The sequence below is a fragment of the Sphaeramia orbicularis genome, chromosome 7 (assembly GCF_902148855.1).
Source record: "Sphaeramia orbicularis chromosome 7, fSphaOr1.1, whole genome shotgun sequence".
In the NCBI taxonomy this organism is placed as follows: Eukaryota; Metazoa; Chordata; class Actinopteri; order Kurtiformes; family Apogonidae; genus Sphaeramia; species Sphaeramia orbicularis.
In genome coordinates this window covers 27746114-27763717 of record NC_043963.1, presented here as the reverse complement: position 1 = coordinate 27763717, position 17604 = coordinate 27746114, and the positions used below count along the sequence as shown (strand labels likewise).

Sequence of the window (17604 nt, the reverse complement as noted above, 5' to 3'; positions counted from 1 at the left end):
GCAGTAAGGAAGCTGTTGTTTGAGTTACAATAAAGTTAAAGTGGTTGAATGTTAAATATCAGAACATCAGACTTGAAAACAGCACTGTTAGTGTATAATTGGGTTAATGCTACAGTCCATGTCGGATATGTTAGTGTGCAATGAACCACCTCTGATCCAGAGAATTTCAGGGAAAGGTTTTCTCACAGAGTCAGGACTAAAAAGGGAGAAGCAGCGTTGCAGTTTTATGCAGGTCAAGGTCAGGGCCAAGGTCAAGTTTATTTCTACAGCACATTTACACCAACGCAAAGTGTCCAAACTGCTGTAATAGGATATAGGCAAAAATACAAGATATAATAAAACTAATAAAAACATACAGATATAGAAGATATACTAAAACTGATAAAACAGATAGATACACAATAATAACATAGTCTCTAAAAATACAACCAGAAGATAAAACGAATAAAAGTCACACACTTGTATTAAAAGCCAGGTTCTGTAGTTACCATGGAAACACTGTCATCATCTACAACATTGATCCATCAGTAAAACCCATGGAGTTGGATCAATGACAGTGAATGGAGACACTGGGTTTATGTTCAGTTAATGATAGATTTTATTGAAAAAGTCACATTTTCCTCATTTTCTCTGTTTCTGATATTATGACAATTAACTTTAATCTGAGCTTTTATGAACATCTACATGATCAGTGAATTAAATATAGAAAAATACCTGATTTTTATTTAAGAAAAAATGCAAAATACAAAAGGATAATAGTATAATAAATGGTGATAAATTGCTTAAGAAAGGTTAAATACAGAGAGAAATTCCTTTGGGGACTGCTGGAAAAGTGACACTGGGTCTTTATGGGTTAATGCTATTTAAATATTTTGCATGATATATTTCCTTTTTTTACTCAAGTAGTAGTATTTCTTAAGTGCATCAGAGTTTTGTTATGTATGCTCTGTGTATATAATGACAATAAAATAAATCTTGGCATAAACTCAAGCCCAACATCACATGTCTGAGACTTTCCTCAGGAGGAATCATTACACGTTTAACCCTTTCATGCATGAATTATGAGAACCTAAGTCAATATTTTTTTCTTGAGTGTTTTTATTCCTCTTTAGGCGTGAAAAAAACGATGCAATTGAATTTTTTTTATGAACCTATTTTTTATGGAGTTACAAAAATGTCCACTCAACTGGACACCACGTGTTTAAGTTTTGAAGCAAAGAATCATATATTTAAAACTCATCATCAGAAAGTGGAAACATGTGAAAACTATGAAATAAAAACATTTTTAATGCAGCTAATCTGATGTTTTTCACATTTTATCATACTCTAATACTAGTTATTACTCAATTCATGGAGATAATATCCTCCTGAGACCCAGGAAATTGACAATTTTAGCTTTTTTACATTAAAAATTGTCTTGATTGGAAACTGCATAATGCAACAGTTTTTTCAGATACATTTTAAAAATAATTTTTATTTACTGATTTTTTTTTTTTTTTTTTTTTTAATGGAATGTCCTTTGCAATGGACAGTATTTTTTAAGTTAAACTGTCAAACTTTTGTCCCCTACAGAGGACAAAATGCATTGCTGGGTCTCAGGAGGATATGCCAAAAAAAAAAAAAAAAAATTGTTTCAGAAAACTGTTAGAGTCTAACAACAATTAGCAATTAATTTACACTAAACCATGTTACTGCAGATCAAGTTTATCAAGAGCAGCAAAGTTACAGTAATTGTATGAATTGCAATGTTTGGGATGATGCATAAGAGTCCACTGTGTTGGCTGATATGGAACTGAAACAACAAAACCCATGAATAAACAGTAGAACAGCTGTAGAATAGATGTCCACTGTAGAGAACACTATGCATGACAGGATGAAAGGGTTAATCAATAAATGTCCTGACAGTAACCTCCTCCATATGTGTGTGATATTCACCTACAGGAACAGCACATGTGTTTGGATTACCCCGCATTACACATCTGCGTCTCCTAAATGTCACCGTTTGTCGCCTCTAAAGCGTCTCAATTACCGCTGATGCTATCGGAGCCTAAGTGGGCCCACATGACGTAGGTTGCAGGGCATTTGTTAAATGGGCCTTTGTCGTAGAGTTTCAGGGTTAATGTGAAGTGTGAGCTAATCCACTGGCCACTCAATAGCTTTAACAGTGCATGAAATCTCTTTTGTTAGTAAACCCTGTGCTTCAGGCCATATCTGAAATTGATCACTGTTCCCTCTCCTTTCCTCTCGTCATGGGGCTTTGGTGGAAGGAGACATCGACAGACGTCCCTCTGGAGGGAAAATAGAGGAGGAACTGATAGACACAGAAACACTACGAGGTCATTGCCTGTGCCTTGCTGTAGGAAAGATGCACATCAGATAATTTTAAAAAAATAGATTAATTGTCATTCATTCCTTTTAATTCCTCCATGAGTCTATATTTAAGTGAGCAGAGGTTGGGGACTTATGTCACATGGCTTAAAGCAGCCTACGATCGAAATAAGAGACAAAGGAGTAAAAAATGCCGTATCAAAACACCACTCGATATTGCCGTTCACTTGGGAGGTTTGTAATTGACGGCTCAATTTTTCATGCGGGATAGATCATCAGAAGTTCATATGACTTGACTTTCTTGATTATAAAGGTTTTTTGTAGTATTGATATTCCACACTCTGAACTGCAAGGGGGAAGTCATGTACCAGAGCAGCGACTACGACGACTACTAAAGCCACCAAGGAATCAACACTATTGCTGCGTTTCCACTGCGTGGTATCGGCTCGACTCGGCTCGGCCTTTTTGCGTTTCAATTACGAGAAAGGACCTGGAATCTGGTACCTGGTACTAGTTTTTTAGTATCATCTCTGCCGAGGTTCCAGGACTGGGGACCAGACACTAAAACGTGACGTTTAAACACTGCAGACCACTGATTGGTCAGACAGTTTTCTCTGTGACCCGCCGTTTTACAAAAAACAGATGTGGAAGTGGACAGTAAATATAGCGGTACATTAATCCACATGATAACAGCCCGAAACTACACCATGGTCAGTCGAGGAGATTCAGTCTTTGGTGGCCGACGTAAAAGTCCAGACGAGACAACACGCAACGAGCGAGTTTATCAGCAACTCTCTGAGCAGACGACACGGAAATAATGCGCCACATTGCTATGACATCCAGGTACTGTAAAGTCAGTAGTATCCTGTAATGGAAACAGTCTCCAGGAATACCGAGTCGAGCCAAGTCGAGCTGGTTCCACATAGTGGAAACACGGCATATGTATCCACAGACTATATCACTCACTGAATCAAGTATAAAGTTTATTGTTTACACACATCTGTATTATGGTATCATCAGGTTTTCTTCTTCAAACAAAAACCTCATAGCCGGTTATTTTCACAGCGTCTCAAAATAACACTGTCTTATCTTCACGCGCTTCATCTGCTGATAGTTTACATTATATATCTGTTCACTTAGCTAGCTTTAGACAGAAAATAGCCACAGTAAAACCACAAATCACCTCTGGTTTCTGTCTAGTTTGTGTTCAGCCAAACTAAAGGTCAGAGCTGTCAGAGTTTAGTCTGAACCATAGCTCAAAAAACTTTATTCTAAACAATCTCATAATAACTTTATGTTATTTTAACCCATAAAGACCCAAACAGCAACTGGCCCCCAAAACCATTTACGGATATAAAATGTTTATTAAATTTTGATCCCTTGGGCTGGTGGTATCGATCAAAATATTGTTAGTATCAATACCAAGGTGAGTATAAGTATCAGATTGATACTCGCTTGATAAGACTGATACTTTTGTTGCAGTTACTCTTCTATATGTCCAGCAAATTGTTTTAATTTCTTTACAGATTTCATGCTGGCTCAGCTTCTCTCCAAGTCTGTCTATCTTTCTGTACTAACAGCACACCTCTCTGTCAGAGAGTGGAGAGTCAGAGCACTGACTGAAAGCAGCCTGTGATGGCGGAGAGAAACAGAAGCACTGTGTGGAGCTTATTCACTGCAGCTGACAGGGAAACTGCCACATGTGATGTGTGCAAAAACATGTTTATTTGCCTAAAATCTTTGTCCTGTGACTTATCATATTCATAATTATCTAATTAAAGGCAAAATCACAAAATTATTCAATGATCATGACATTTCAAGTAAAAAGTATCGTTATCAGCAATACCAGCCCTGAATTTACTTGGTATTGGATCGATACCAAAATTCCCAGTATCGCCCACCCTTATGATCCACTAAACCTAGGAATCCATGTAATTAATGGGTATAAAATGCAGTTTGTCGTCTTTTCATGGTCATCAGATATGACCCATTTGGACGTTCAGAAGCTCCACAGTGAATATGGAAAAACTGTCTTCTACAGCATTGATTCACCAGTAAAACCCATGGAGTTTGATCAATGACAGTTGTTATAGATACTTGTTTTTACATTCAGTTGTTAATAATAATCATGGATTAGATTTCTATAGCGCTTTTTTGGGCACTCAAAGTGCTTTACATTATTGACCCATTATTTATTTGCTCTCACATTCCCCCTGTGGTGGTGGTGAACTACACCTGTATCCACAGCTGCCCTGGGGCAGACTGACAGAAGTGTGGCTGCCACTTAACACCTACAGCCCCTCCGACCACCACCAAACATTCATACGCATTCATACACCAGTGTGAGTGGCACTGGGAGCAAGGTGTGTGAGGCAATTATTGAATATCTTTGCTGAAAAAGTCACTTTTTCTTCAGTTTTCTCTGTTTCTGATATGATAACCCTCAACTTTAATCTGAGCTTTTAATACTATCCACAGTATCAGCTAATTAAATACAGGAAAATTTCCTGATTTTCATTGAAAAAAAAAAGCAAAACACAGGATAATCTGATAACAAACAGTGAAAAATCACTTAAGAGGGGTTAAATAGAAAGAAAAAAATTATTTGGGAAGTGACATAAAAGTAGCACTGGGTCGTTATGGGTTAATATTATGAAGTGCATAGAAATATTACATTCAGCTCCTTTACAACACACTGACCTCTGTCATTTACACATAATATTTGTAATTTAAGTAAGATTTACTCTAAAAACTACAGCCCAGCTTTGTTATTAATGCAGTGCATGAAATTATAAGGAGGCAAAATGCTTCATTAATACGTTATTGGAACAACAGCAGAGTTTTACAGTCAGTAGCTTCCACTGTTGCCAAAATGGAGTATTACAAACATGCGCCCTATGGTCGGGGGTAAATATTGAGACAGATGTCAGTTTGACTGTTGCCCAGATATTCAGTGCTGCTGACATATGTAGGATTTGGCATTCATTATACCCAAACTATCCATCAGCAAAGCATGAACAGTCCAGCCTCTTGCTTTTAATTGCTTTAGTACTGACAGCTTAAAATTTGCACTTTTTTATGTGTGTTTGTGTGTGTGTTTGTGTGTTTGTGAGTTTGCCGAAGCAGCAGCAGCAGCAGAGCTTCTATTCCTCCCCTTCTCCCTTTAACCTTTAATAGAAGTAAAATGTTTTATTCTACACTGAGTGAAAAAAAAAGTGCAAGAGGGATTGCTTATTCTGAATACGGCAACGCAGATGCCAGAGTAAAGTGACTTTTCATATTGAGTGCTAAATCTCTCCATCATGACTTTGAAAATGTCGAAGGATGGCTGGCAAGCTGGGAATGAACAAATAGATGGAATAAAATGTGCCTTACCTCCGTTCAGTTTAACCCTTCAACTAGAAAATGAAGAATTATCATACCGAGCTGCAAAATGATAAATGGAGAAGTTGTATATTCACTAGGTCCAGAACAGCAAGACATAAATAACTCTGTTTGGGACATTTGCTGAACTGAAATATTGATTTTCTTTTTGTTTTCAAGGGTGTCATCAATAACAAATAAGCGAGATGTTGTATTGTGTATTTCAAACTCATACAATTTCTCAGACTTTACAAAGTAACAGTCAGTCATTATCAGTTGTCAAGTTCTAACTCGTCAATATTCTGCCAGTAAGTGTTGTTTATGTTGTTCTGCTACATTCTGAACCTGTTATTTTCTTTCCCGCATACATTTTTTTTTCTATCTGTTTTATTCACTTCCTATTTGATGTTTTGCCAGTGACCACAGGGGCAAATCTAACAGATGTTTCCAACGCTGATGGAGTAGAACAAGCAAACACTCATTTGATTGTTTAGAGATTTTTGGCAGCAATATTGAGTTTGCATGCCCTCTGTACCAAAAAAGCACCATAATAAAACTTTTCTTTCCTCAAGTAGTGGGAGGAGAATAAAGTTTTGGTGCAGTGATGTTCATGTTCATCAAAAAAAAAAAAAAAAAAAAAGAAAAAAGAGAGCACGATCTGTGAGCTTTTAGTGACTGACAGCTTACAGCTTTACGTCAAATTTTTTAAAGATGTGTCTGTCTGCGGCGTATTCCTGTTCTCACGTGTCTGACTTGTCATCTCCAGTTGGTCATGTTTCTGTGATCAATCGACATCAGTATCTTTAACCCGAGCCGTGCCCCGCCCCCCTCGCCACCGCCACCAAATCTGTACAACCGCTCCCGTCTTGTGCAGCGTCTCTTTCTGATCAGTGGCAGCCTCAGAGCGAGCTGCTACATGTGGGGAGCAGCTGCATGGCTCTGTGACACATGACAAGTGCTTCGGCTCTGATCCGTTTTCTGTAAAGAATCATTAGCTGCAGAAAACGCAGCTGTGTCGCGCAGGTTCACAGCTCAATCGCTACAATCCATCCCTCTCACCAGCTTCGGGATGTGACAGAAATGTCTTCCTCCACTGTCTTCTTCCTTACACTTCCCATTACGAGTTTATTTATTTCATTCTGTAATGAGCTGACCTTAACGAACACTGACAGCGTGTCTGCCGTCTGGGCCTCCTCGTCACTGTCACCGGCGACGACCTCCTCCCAAGTGACAAAGTTGTGTCTAAATGGGGATGTGAGAGGCTGCTGGGCTATGTTTAACTGGCAGGGCACCTACAGAGACAGTCTAATCTAAGAGGTTGGCTTCACGTTTTCAGTTGTTCTTTAGTTCAGTTTTTTTTTTTTTTTTTCTCGGTAGTTGATTGTGAGAGGTTTGGGGTATTAGATGAAAGCGGTGTTGTCAAGCTGTCGGTTTCTCGGCTTGACACACACTTGGAAGTTGAGTAGGTGCGATGGGGGGGCTCTTGTGATGTTACACACAATTGCACCGTTCCACTTCCCTATGTTATCTATCCCGCTGTTTATAAAGACAGTGTGACCTGCTGCAATTTTCCAACAAGAGATGTAAGATGTGTGTTAGCTCCGCCTCTTATACAGATATAACACTAGGGCACATGTGTAAAGGAAACTATTTTAATATTCTAAACAAATGGGTTGCGGGTCAAGTATTCTGCCTGTCAAGCTTCTGGTTTTCATCTTGCTTTGAACTACTCAGATTTACACAATAATTGTAAATAACTAACTGAATATGAACGCACTGAACACAACACTGGATGTTACAGAGTCTCACAGTTAAGATAAATCAGAGGTAATAATTGTTTTTTTTCGAGCCAAGGAAGAGTAATTAAAAATCAGTGTTGTGGTAAAAAGCGACAAATCAAGCAAGCATACATATTAACAAAATTACAAAATCAGAATTAGTTAAAAATAAATAAATAAATAAATAAATTTAAAAAGCCTAAAAATTTTTTGTCATGCTACAAAATCTTAACAAGTCGCAATAAAAGTCAATCCGATCAAGAGTATTAAACACATCACATCAGTTTTCATCATGGTACGATATCTTGTCACACCCCTAATGTTAATCATTAACATCGTCGTAAAGCCTCACAAATGTTGATCCTGAATAAAAATGACTAAAAATTCAAAGACAACATGTTTAACTTTGCCAAAATATATGTCAGCTTCACTTACTCATTTAAATATTGGGTGGCATTGACAACAGCATTAATAAACATGGTTACATTAAATCAGTGAAAGTGCTTGGTTTAATACAAAGAGAGTCAAATAACATATTTATTAATATTTAACCAATTCACAGTCTTTCTCTAATATCCCTATAGAATAGAACAGAACAGAACAGAATAGAAAAGAATAGAATAGAATAGAATAGAATAGAATAGAATAGAATAGAATAGAATAGAATAGAATAGAATAGAATAGAATAGAAGCTTTATTGGCCAAGTATGTGAACACATACAAGGAATTTGGCTTTGGTTTTCACATCGCTCTTGACATGCAGTTTCGTCATGAACCCAGACAACATGTGGACCTAGACACAATATAGACAAACAGTCCACTGGAGACTGGTTGATATTTACAGTGGATTTACAATGTACTATGTACAGAGTGCAAATTGGAGTTTTTATACAGTGAGTGGGTGAGTGGATCTATTAAAAATATATATGTATATGTATATACCATTTACAGTGGGTTTTACATTGTAGTATGTACAGAAAGTGCGAATTGAAGTATTTATACAGTGAGTGGATATGTACAGGAATACAGTCTGTAAAAACATATGTTTATGTATGTATACATATATATTATTGTAGTGCAAGTAGAGTTTTTTTTTTTGTTTTTTTTTTAACGTAGTGCAAATTAGACAGTTTTATACAGAGTGCAAACATATAATGAATGAATGAATGAATGAATGTTTATTTCAGTTAAATACAAAATACAAAACATATACATATTAAAAAAAACAAAACAACAACAAACAAAACACATACATATTAAAAAACAAACAAACATAAAATTAACACATTTTGTAACTGAAAAAGGAAGAAGCTGAAACCAGAGTTTGTGAGTTGGTGAATTGGGGTCAGGGGGTGTTGACACTGGATGGGTCATGAAGTGTTCATCAGAGTGACGGCCTGGGGGAAATGAACTGTTCTTGTGTCTGGCTGTTTTGGCATACAGTGTTCTGTATCGCCTGCCGGAGGGAAGAAGTTCAAACAGGTTGTGACCGGAGTGTGAGGGGTCTGCAGTGATGTTTCCTGCCTGTTTCCTGACTCTGGATGAGTATAAGTCCTGGATGGTGGGCAGATCAGCACCAATGATCTTCCCCGCAGTCCTGATTGTTCGTTTCAGTCTGTTCTTGTCCTGTTTGGTGGCTGATCCAAACCAGACGGTGATGGACGTGCAGAGGACAGACTGGATTACTGCGGTGTAGAACTGGATCAGCAACTCCTAGGGCAAGTTGAACTTCCTGAGTTGGCACAGGAAGTACATCCTCTGCTGGACTTTCTTGGTGATAGTGACTATGTCCACTTCAGATCCTGGGAGATGGTGGATCCCAGGAACCTGAATATTTCCACAGTAGTCGTCGTGTTATTGTGGATTGTGATGGGGGCCAGTTTAGGGGGGCTACTCCTGAAGTCCACTGTCATCTCCACTGTTTTGAGCGTGTTCAGCTCCAGGTTGTTCTGACCACACCAGAAGACCAGCTGTTCCACCTCCTGTCTGTACGAAGACTCATCACCGTTCCGGATGAGGCCGATGACCATTGTGTCGTCTGCAAACTTCAGGAGTTTGACAGATGGATCTGCTGAGATGTAGTTGTTGGTGTAGAGGGAGAAGAGCAGTGGGGAGAGCACACATCCCTGGGGGGCGCCTGTGTTGGATGTGAATTTTCCTAGCCTCACCTGCTGTCTCCTATCTGTTAGGAAGTTTGTAATCCACTGGCAGGTGGAGGCTGGGATGGTGAGCTGGGTGAGTGTGTGGTGGAGGATGTCTGGGCTGATGGTGTTGAATGCTGAGCTGAAGTCCACGAACAGGATCCTTGTGTATGTCCCAGGGGAGTCAAGGTGTTGCAGGATGTAGAACAGAACAGAACAGAACAGAATAGAATAGAATAGAATAGAATAGAATAGAATAGAACAGAACAGAACAGAACAGAACAGAATAGAATAGAATGTCTTTATTGTCATTGTGCTGGTACAACAAAATTGAAGGTGTAATCCTCTGTAGGTGCCATAGAAGTATAAATAATATATAAAAAATAAAATATATTTGAGGTTTATTCTGTAAACTTAAAAACATCAGGGGCTGGAATGAAAACTCCAGTCTCTGTTGACAAAATATTGGAGTTTGTGTCTCTGCCATCGGCCTAAACCAACCACTGCTTTCTGCCTGTTGAGGAAAAGCAAAGAGAGTTTCTAATCTTTAAAAGAGAAATTACATTTCCTCGCAATAAAATCAAGCCGCTGATTACATTTGTAGCCAAACATAACACAGATGGCATTACATTTCTGACAAAATATAATTGGATTTCCAATTTAGTTCTGCAGGAATGTAATTTCTGAGACACTGGCTTGATTCTTGTGCGTCACAAACTCACCACCTCTCATTTGTTTTTATTTCTTTTTATAATTGAGACTACACTTTAAAGGTGGGGTACGAGATGTTTTCCTGGAGCATTTTTTTTACTATATTGCTTCACACCCCAATTACAACCAATTAATTAAATGCTCTAATACAAAAATAAAAAAATTTTGTCATCTGTGGAACGGACAGGACTGAAAAAACACCATCCAATCATTTTGAGCGCCCACTCGAAATGATTGAACGGTGATATGTCTATCAAACTCAACTGCCATTTGTCCCTCCCCCCTCTGCGCGTACCCCTCTTTGTGCATGAATGGTGCGTTCTCAGAGACTTGGAGCACTGGTACAGGAAACGAAGCCAGAGCCGGAGCTTGGCTATATTAGTTCTATTAGGATGGAAAGTTCACCGGCAAACTGTTTTGTCACGAACATAAATCACTAGGAAATGTAACATTAGACAGATAGGTGTGAACTGGGGCTGTTCTGTAAGAGCGGAGGTGTTGGAGGAGACTGAGGTATGTATGGATCAGGGCCGGAGCTGGACCCTCAGCCAGGGTCGGAGTCGGAGCCAGTGAATTGTTACTGTGTAGCGCTCGTGAACCAAGGTTATCATCGTTAACGAAAACTAATGAAATGACGAAAATTAGAATTGCAAAAACATTTTTGTTAACTGAAGTAAATAAAAACTATAATTAAAAGAAAAAAAACCGATAACTAACTGAAACTGTACTGTGTGCTTACAAAACTAACTAAAACAGATAAAAATTATGGATAAAATTCCCTTCGTTCTCGTCTTTGTCAATGTCGGACTGATATGAAATCGATTTATTTCCCTCAAGCAATTTTAGCTGCTGGCACCACATGATAATTAACGGTCCATCACTTCTCGTCACTTGTGGTTTAGAGTCATCTTCTGGTCCCCACTCTACCTGGAAACATAGAGACTAAAGTTGGGAGAAAGCAGCAGAGTCCTGTCTGGGATTTATTTGAATACAACAGAGAAGAAAATAAAAGATACAAAAAAACTAAAACTAAACTCAAACTAAGCATTTAGAAAATAACAAAAACTAATAAAAACTAGCAAAGCTGCTCTAAAAACTAATTAAAACTAACTGAATTAGAGAAAAAAAAGTCAAAACTGAAAACTAAACTATAATGAAAAATCCAAAACTATTATAACCTTGTCGTGAACCTTGGGAACAAGCATTACGCGTGCCAGTACTCTGGAGGTGTGGCTTTGGAGGGATGTCTGAAGAAAGGGGTTTGGACTTTTGAATTGAGTATTTTCAAAATGTAGCTTGCTCGAACCGTTTTTCTAAGATCTCGTACCCCACCTTTCAGATCCTGTTTTACACCATGAGCGCACTACGTTACGTTAACTCACATCTTCAACTTTATCTAACTCCTTTCCAATCCCATTTTGCCTATTTATTTGACTTGTGTCTCTCTTATCTTTTCTTACTGCATTTTAATGTTTATGTAAAACACTTTAAAGTTTTGCCGTCGAAGGGTGCTAACAAATAAACATGTCTCGGCCTCTTAAATCTCACTGCGGTAACAGACGAGGATGGTATCGCGGTGGACTGATGATAGACTGTATCTGTCAGCGTTACCTTACAGCAGAGGAATAATGACGCCTCCTGGTAGAATTGGACTGATGAAACCATTAATTCTGTAAACACAAATTGCACTGAACTTTTCAAATCCCCAACAAACTACCATGGCAAACACTAATGAACAATTTATCTCAATGAATTCATTTGTTTTTCATTAGTCAGCAGTCAGTGCAGTTTGGATTTTGCATGTGTATTGTGTAAGTCCCTCTCCTGAGTGCTTACAGAAACCCGCTGTATTTTCTCTCTCTCTGCTTTTATCAGCATTTCTGTTTGCTGAAAAGTGACGGCAGCTCAATGCAGGCATGAATGACTAACAAGAACTGTGCTTCCGTAATATAAATGTTTTGTTAGAGTTTGCTTTGCCAACAAAGCATTTTTAATACTGCAGAAGTTCATAGACACGTCATCAGAAAAGCTGCGCAATGTGATTTCTATCTGGAATTTCTTAAAAGATATTAAACTGACCTACAACTCTGAAAGACAAACTTTTCTGAGTAATGGTTTTCTATTAAGATATTGTCTCGTATCCTGGAAATGTGGAAACAAGGTCTGGCTCTGCAAAATTAACCCTTTAACACCCACCAACCATGTTAAAACTACGGTGTTTGTTGCGTTTCAGCCACGTTCCCCATCAAATAAAATCTAATACATATATTTACACTCCTTTATTAAATAATTAAACCTTAATGCAAGCAAGGGGTCTCAAACTCATTTTAGTTCAGGGCCACATACAGCCTAATAGATATAAAGTGGGCTGGACCAGAAAAATAGTATCAATAATAGGATAAGAACTTATAAATAAAATCAACTCCAAAGTTTTCTCTATGTTTTTGAGGGAAAAAAAGTAAAATTCTGTAATGAAAATGTTTACATTTACGAACCGTACTTGAACATAACATGAACAACCTGAAAATTCTTAAGCAAAATAATTAATTCTAACAATATTACACCTCAGTTTATCATTTATACATGTGCATCACAACTTACACATCACAGTGAATCTACAAATACACAAAACATTTAATAACAGGCAGAATATTGTTAAAATACTACCTACTTCTCTTAAGACAGTTCAGGTTGTTCATATTTTTGGGAAAGGCTAGTCTGTAAATGTAAACATTTTTGTGTAATTTTGCTTTTTTGACATTAAAATAAAGAACAATTAGCTTCTTTTCATTATTTATAGGTTATTATGATAGTATTTCACTGGTCTGACCCACTTTAGATTGAACATCCTTGATTGTTAATATCTTCAGTGTAATTTTTACATTTCACAAATTCATCCCAAGGGCCGGATCGGACCCTTTGCCGGGCCAGATTTGGCCCCCAGGCCGCATGTTTGACACCTGTGATGTAAGCTTTCAGTTAAATAAAAATATGTATTTGCATTTTGTATGTATTGTATGTGCTGCTCTTCTCCGCAAATGTGAGTTGACCAGACGGCATATGGTCATAAAAAATTATTGTCATTAGTGTTTTAACCATTAACTGAGTGTTAAGCTTTGTTTCGCCACATGTTCGTCCAGATTGTAGGGCTGTAAAAAAAAAAAAAAAAATCATCACCAGAGGAAAAGAAAATATTTTGTCAATATCAAACATCCCTTTCCCTGTTTACCACTTTTATCGGCTGCTCTCAGGTGACAGTCGTTGCTATTATTTGTTTTATTCATCTGTTGCCTGTTTTCGTCTGCCAAACGCTGGTCCTCAATCCATTTATTCCAGCAACATATTGTCCATTGTATGTGAATTTAGTGCCGTTTGTTAGCTGCCACAGTATGGAAATAAATTATTTGCATAGAAAGCCGTTTTGTTTTCTGTCGTTTTGCATGTCAATTCTTTTCCTATCTCACATTAAAAGTTCAGTTCCTTTATGGTTTTATTTTGGAGCATTAAAAGCTCTCCACTGATCTACAAGAATAAGATGTTTTATTATTATCATTATGCTGACTCTGAGGTTATTTCTGGACGAATTGTTTTCTGATTCCGTTTAACACTTTTTATAGTGTTATATTATTACTAGTATGTGACCTGTGGGGAACCACGGGTTGTAGATGTGGTAGTTTTTATGCTGGAGAGAGCGGACTTCTAGGAAAAGATGTTAGTCTATACCACAGGTGTCAAACATGCGGCCCGGGGGCCAAATCTGGCCCGCCCAAGGTTCCATTCCGGCCCGCGGGATGAAAGTGCAAAAATTAACCTGAGCAGTCAATGTTGTCAAAATCATTTTGGTTCAGGTTCCACATACAGACCAATGGGATCTACAGTAAAAATAACAACACAATAACCCATAAATAATGACAACTACAAATTTTCTTTGTGAAAAAATATGTGGAAAAATTTAAGTGAAAAAAATAACATTAACTTAACATTAACTTGAGTTAAGCAAAAAAAAAAAAAAAAAAATCTTGAATTAAGCAAAAAAAAAAAAAGAAAAAAAAAAAAAAAATCTGCCAATAGAACAAGTGAAAATTATCTTTGTAAGTTTTCTTGAAATGCAATTTTCAAGATCTATTGTCTAAAAATAACTTCTTATATCTCACTGAAAAGTTACCCTTTAGGTGACTATGTCTTATTTTAAGTGTGATGAGATATTTTGACTAGAAATGAGAAAAATACACTTGGTAAGATTTTAATTTTTGCAGTGTTGCTGAGATATTTAATGTGGAGATGGGAGAATTCCTCAACTGTAGGTATCAAATTGGCCAGTTAAAAACATCTCAGTTTGTCAGATATGAATATCACACACACACAGAAACACTCTGAGACCATCCAGTATTATGATATAGATATTATTTAACCCTTTCATGCATGAATTATGAGAACCTTAGTCAATACTTTTTTCTTGAGTGTTTTTGTTCCTCTTTAGGCATGAAAAACACAATGCAATTGATTTTTTTTTTTTTTTTTTTTATATATATGAACCTATTTTTCATGGAGTTACAAAAATGTCCACTCAGCTGGACACCATGCATTTAATTTTTGAAGCAAAGAAACATTTATTTAAAAATCATCATCAGAAAGTGATATTCTGTGTGAAAACTATGAAATAAAAACATTTTTAATGCCACTAATTGCTAAATTGCCACTGTTTTCTCACGTTATCATACTCTAATATTAGTTATTACTCATTTCATGGAGATAATATCCTCCTGAGATCCAGGAAATTGACAGTTTTAGCTTTTTTACATTAAAAAATTGTCTTGATTGGAAACTGCATAATGCAACAGTTTTTTCAGATACATTTTTAAAATTATTTTTATTTATTGATTGATTTTTTAATGGAATGTCCTTTGCAATGTACTGCATTTTTTGAGTAAAACTGTCAAACTTTTGTCCCCTATAGAGGACAACATGCATTGCTGGGTCTCAGGAGGATATGAATTATTATTATTATTTCTTTTTTTGTTTTTTTTTGTTTTTTTTGTTAATTACAGTCTAATAACAATTAGCAATTGATTTACACTAAACATGTTAGTGCAGATCAGGTTTATCAAGAGCAGCAAAGTTACAGTAAATGTATGAATTGCAGTGTTTTGGATGATGCATAAGAGTCCACTGTGTTGGCTGATATGGAACTAAAACAACAAAACCCATGAATAAACAATAGAACAGCCGTACAATAGCTGTCCACTGGAGTGACCACTGTGCATGAAAGGGTTAAGTTATAAAAGTAGTCTATATATCCCAACATCACTAAGAAACTTGAAATAATAAGCTTTTCAGCTATTTCATTAGATTAAAACCTTTTACTTTATTTGATATAAATAGGCAGCAAAGGAACAGTTAGTCCTCAAAGCTGACATGTTAGAAGCAGCTAAATGATCCACAGAAGGAACTGAGTGACTTTGACCAGGTTCATATTGTAACAGCAATGACTGGGTCAGAACGTCTCCACATCTGCAGGTCTTATTGGGTGTTCCTGGTCTGCAGTGGTTAGTACTGACCAAAAATGGACTAAAGAAGGAAAGACATCCTAATCACAGGACAACTGATCATCTGTGGGAGGTGTTTGATAAATAAATCCAGTCCACGGAGGTCCACTTCTCTACTTCTAGGACTTCAGGGATCTGCTGCTAATGTCTTGGTCCAGATACAACAGCACACCTTCAGAGGTCTGGTGGAGTCTAGGGCATGGGTCAGAGCTGGTTTTGTGGAAAAACAGGTGAACCTATACAATATTAGGCAGATGGTATTAATGTTCTGCTGCATTGGTTGAGATCCGGTTGTCTTTTTGATAATTTTGGTAGGTTCAAGCCACTTTACACTGGGAATGAATGACAAAAGGTGGAGATGCCCTGACCTAGTGGTTTGACTATCACAATTTCTCACATGTCAAAGTGACTCATTTCCCTACTCGTCCTATTTGCGGTTTCTAATAGATCAATTCTGACTAAATGTCCACTTGCTGCCTAATATAATCGCACCCACTAACAGGTCCCACTGGAATGAGATCATCCAAATTAACACTACTTTGCCTGTCAGTGGTCAAAATGTTCTGTTTCCAAGCTAATACAAGTGTAACATGATGAAACAAACTTATTTTTGCAGGTATTTTATAAACCAACAACAGTACACAAATATTATATACAGTCTGCTCTTGTTAAACCGCCCGCCGTTATACCGCCATTTTCGCTCACCGCCGACCAAAACCATTGCACAAAAATCCCCAATGCATTATTCCATTAGCTACCGCCATTTCCACCTATCGCCATCCACCAGCCCAGTTCCATGCACAAACAACACTTATACCATTGATTTCCCAATCGTTATACCGCCAGCGTGATTGCCATCGAGTACACATAAATTTTAACAATGCACTGAAACAAACGCGCCAGACGCTGATCGCGACAAGCTACGAGTAGGTCTACGGAACAGCCACCGTTCATTTATCGCAGAACACTCAGTAGGTCAGGATGTCGGGAAGAGGACGTGGGATTAAGCCAAAGCCTCAAGATGATGGGGTGTCATTTCCCGACACGGTATAATAATGCTTAAAATGTTTCCCCACTTTAAATGATCCCTTACAACATAACAGAATCAAGATTTATTTAGAAACGCAATTAGAACGGGTTAACGGAGGCAGCATAGACATCATATAGTAAAGACATGCACATTATGGACGCAACCCATTGTAACGCCATTTTCGCTATACCGCCAATTTGGCCGTGAACGGAAGTTGGCGGTATAACGAGAGTAGACTGTACATTAATTTGACTTTCAAATCTTACCCAGGTAATATCAGTGTGTGTGTGTTTATGTATCATGGAGTGCAATTTTAGGAAAAGCCAAAAACCTGGAGACTACAATATCTTATTAGTGTACAACCATAGGCATATTTTACCACTTAATGATTGTACTGTTTATAATTCCAAATCAAGCCCATTTTTGTGCGGTTGTTGTTTCCAAAAGTAAACAAAGTACAAAAGTGTAAAGGCGACAGTATAAGTGTTGTTTTGCTTTGTCCTTCAGGCAGCGTCTTTTTTTTTTTATTTTTATATCTCATCTGGTCACCAGAGCAGAAGCAGGATAATACTGTCTGTTTCTCTTTATCACATCTAGATATAAATGATCATGTGAGCTGATGTTAACTGACTCAGATTTAGCAGATGTTGACTACAAAGATAAATCCTCCCACTGGCTAAATGCTGTTTGCTTCCTTCGTTTACACT

The 17604-nt window shown here is 37.5% G+C and overlaps 1 long non-coding RNA gene across 1 annotated transcript; it reads left to right on the top strand.

Annotated features, from left to right (window-relative positions):
- The first annotated feature begins 2215 nt into the window (after window positions 1-2215).
- LOC115422193 (uncharacterized) lies at window positions 2216-16174 on the top strand. Its single transcript, XR_003935806.1, has 3 exons — window positions 2216-2226; window positions 8364-8366; window positions 15962-16174. It is a non-coding gene; the product is annotated as an uncharacterized LOC115422193 (long non-coding RNA).
- Window positions 16175-17604: the final 1430 nt, after the last annotated feature.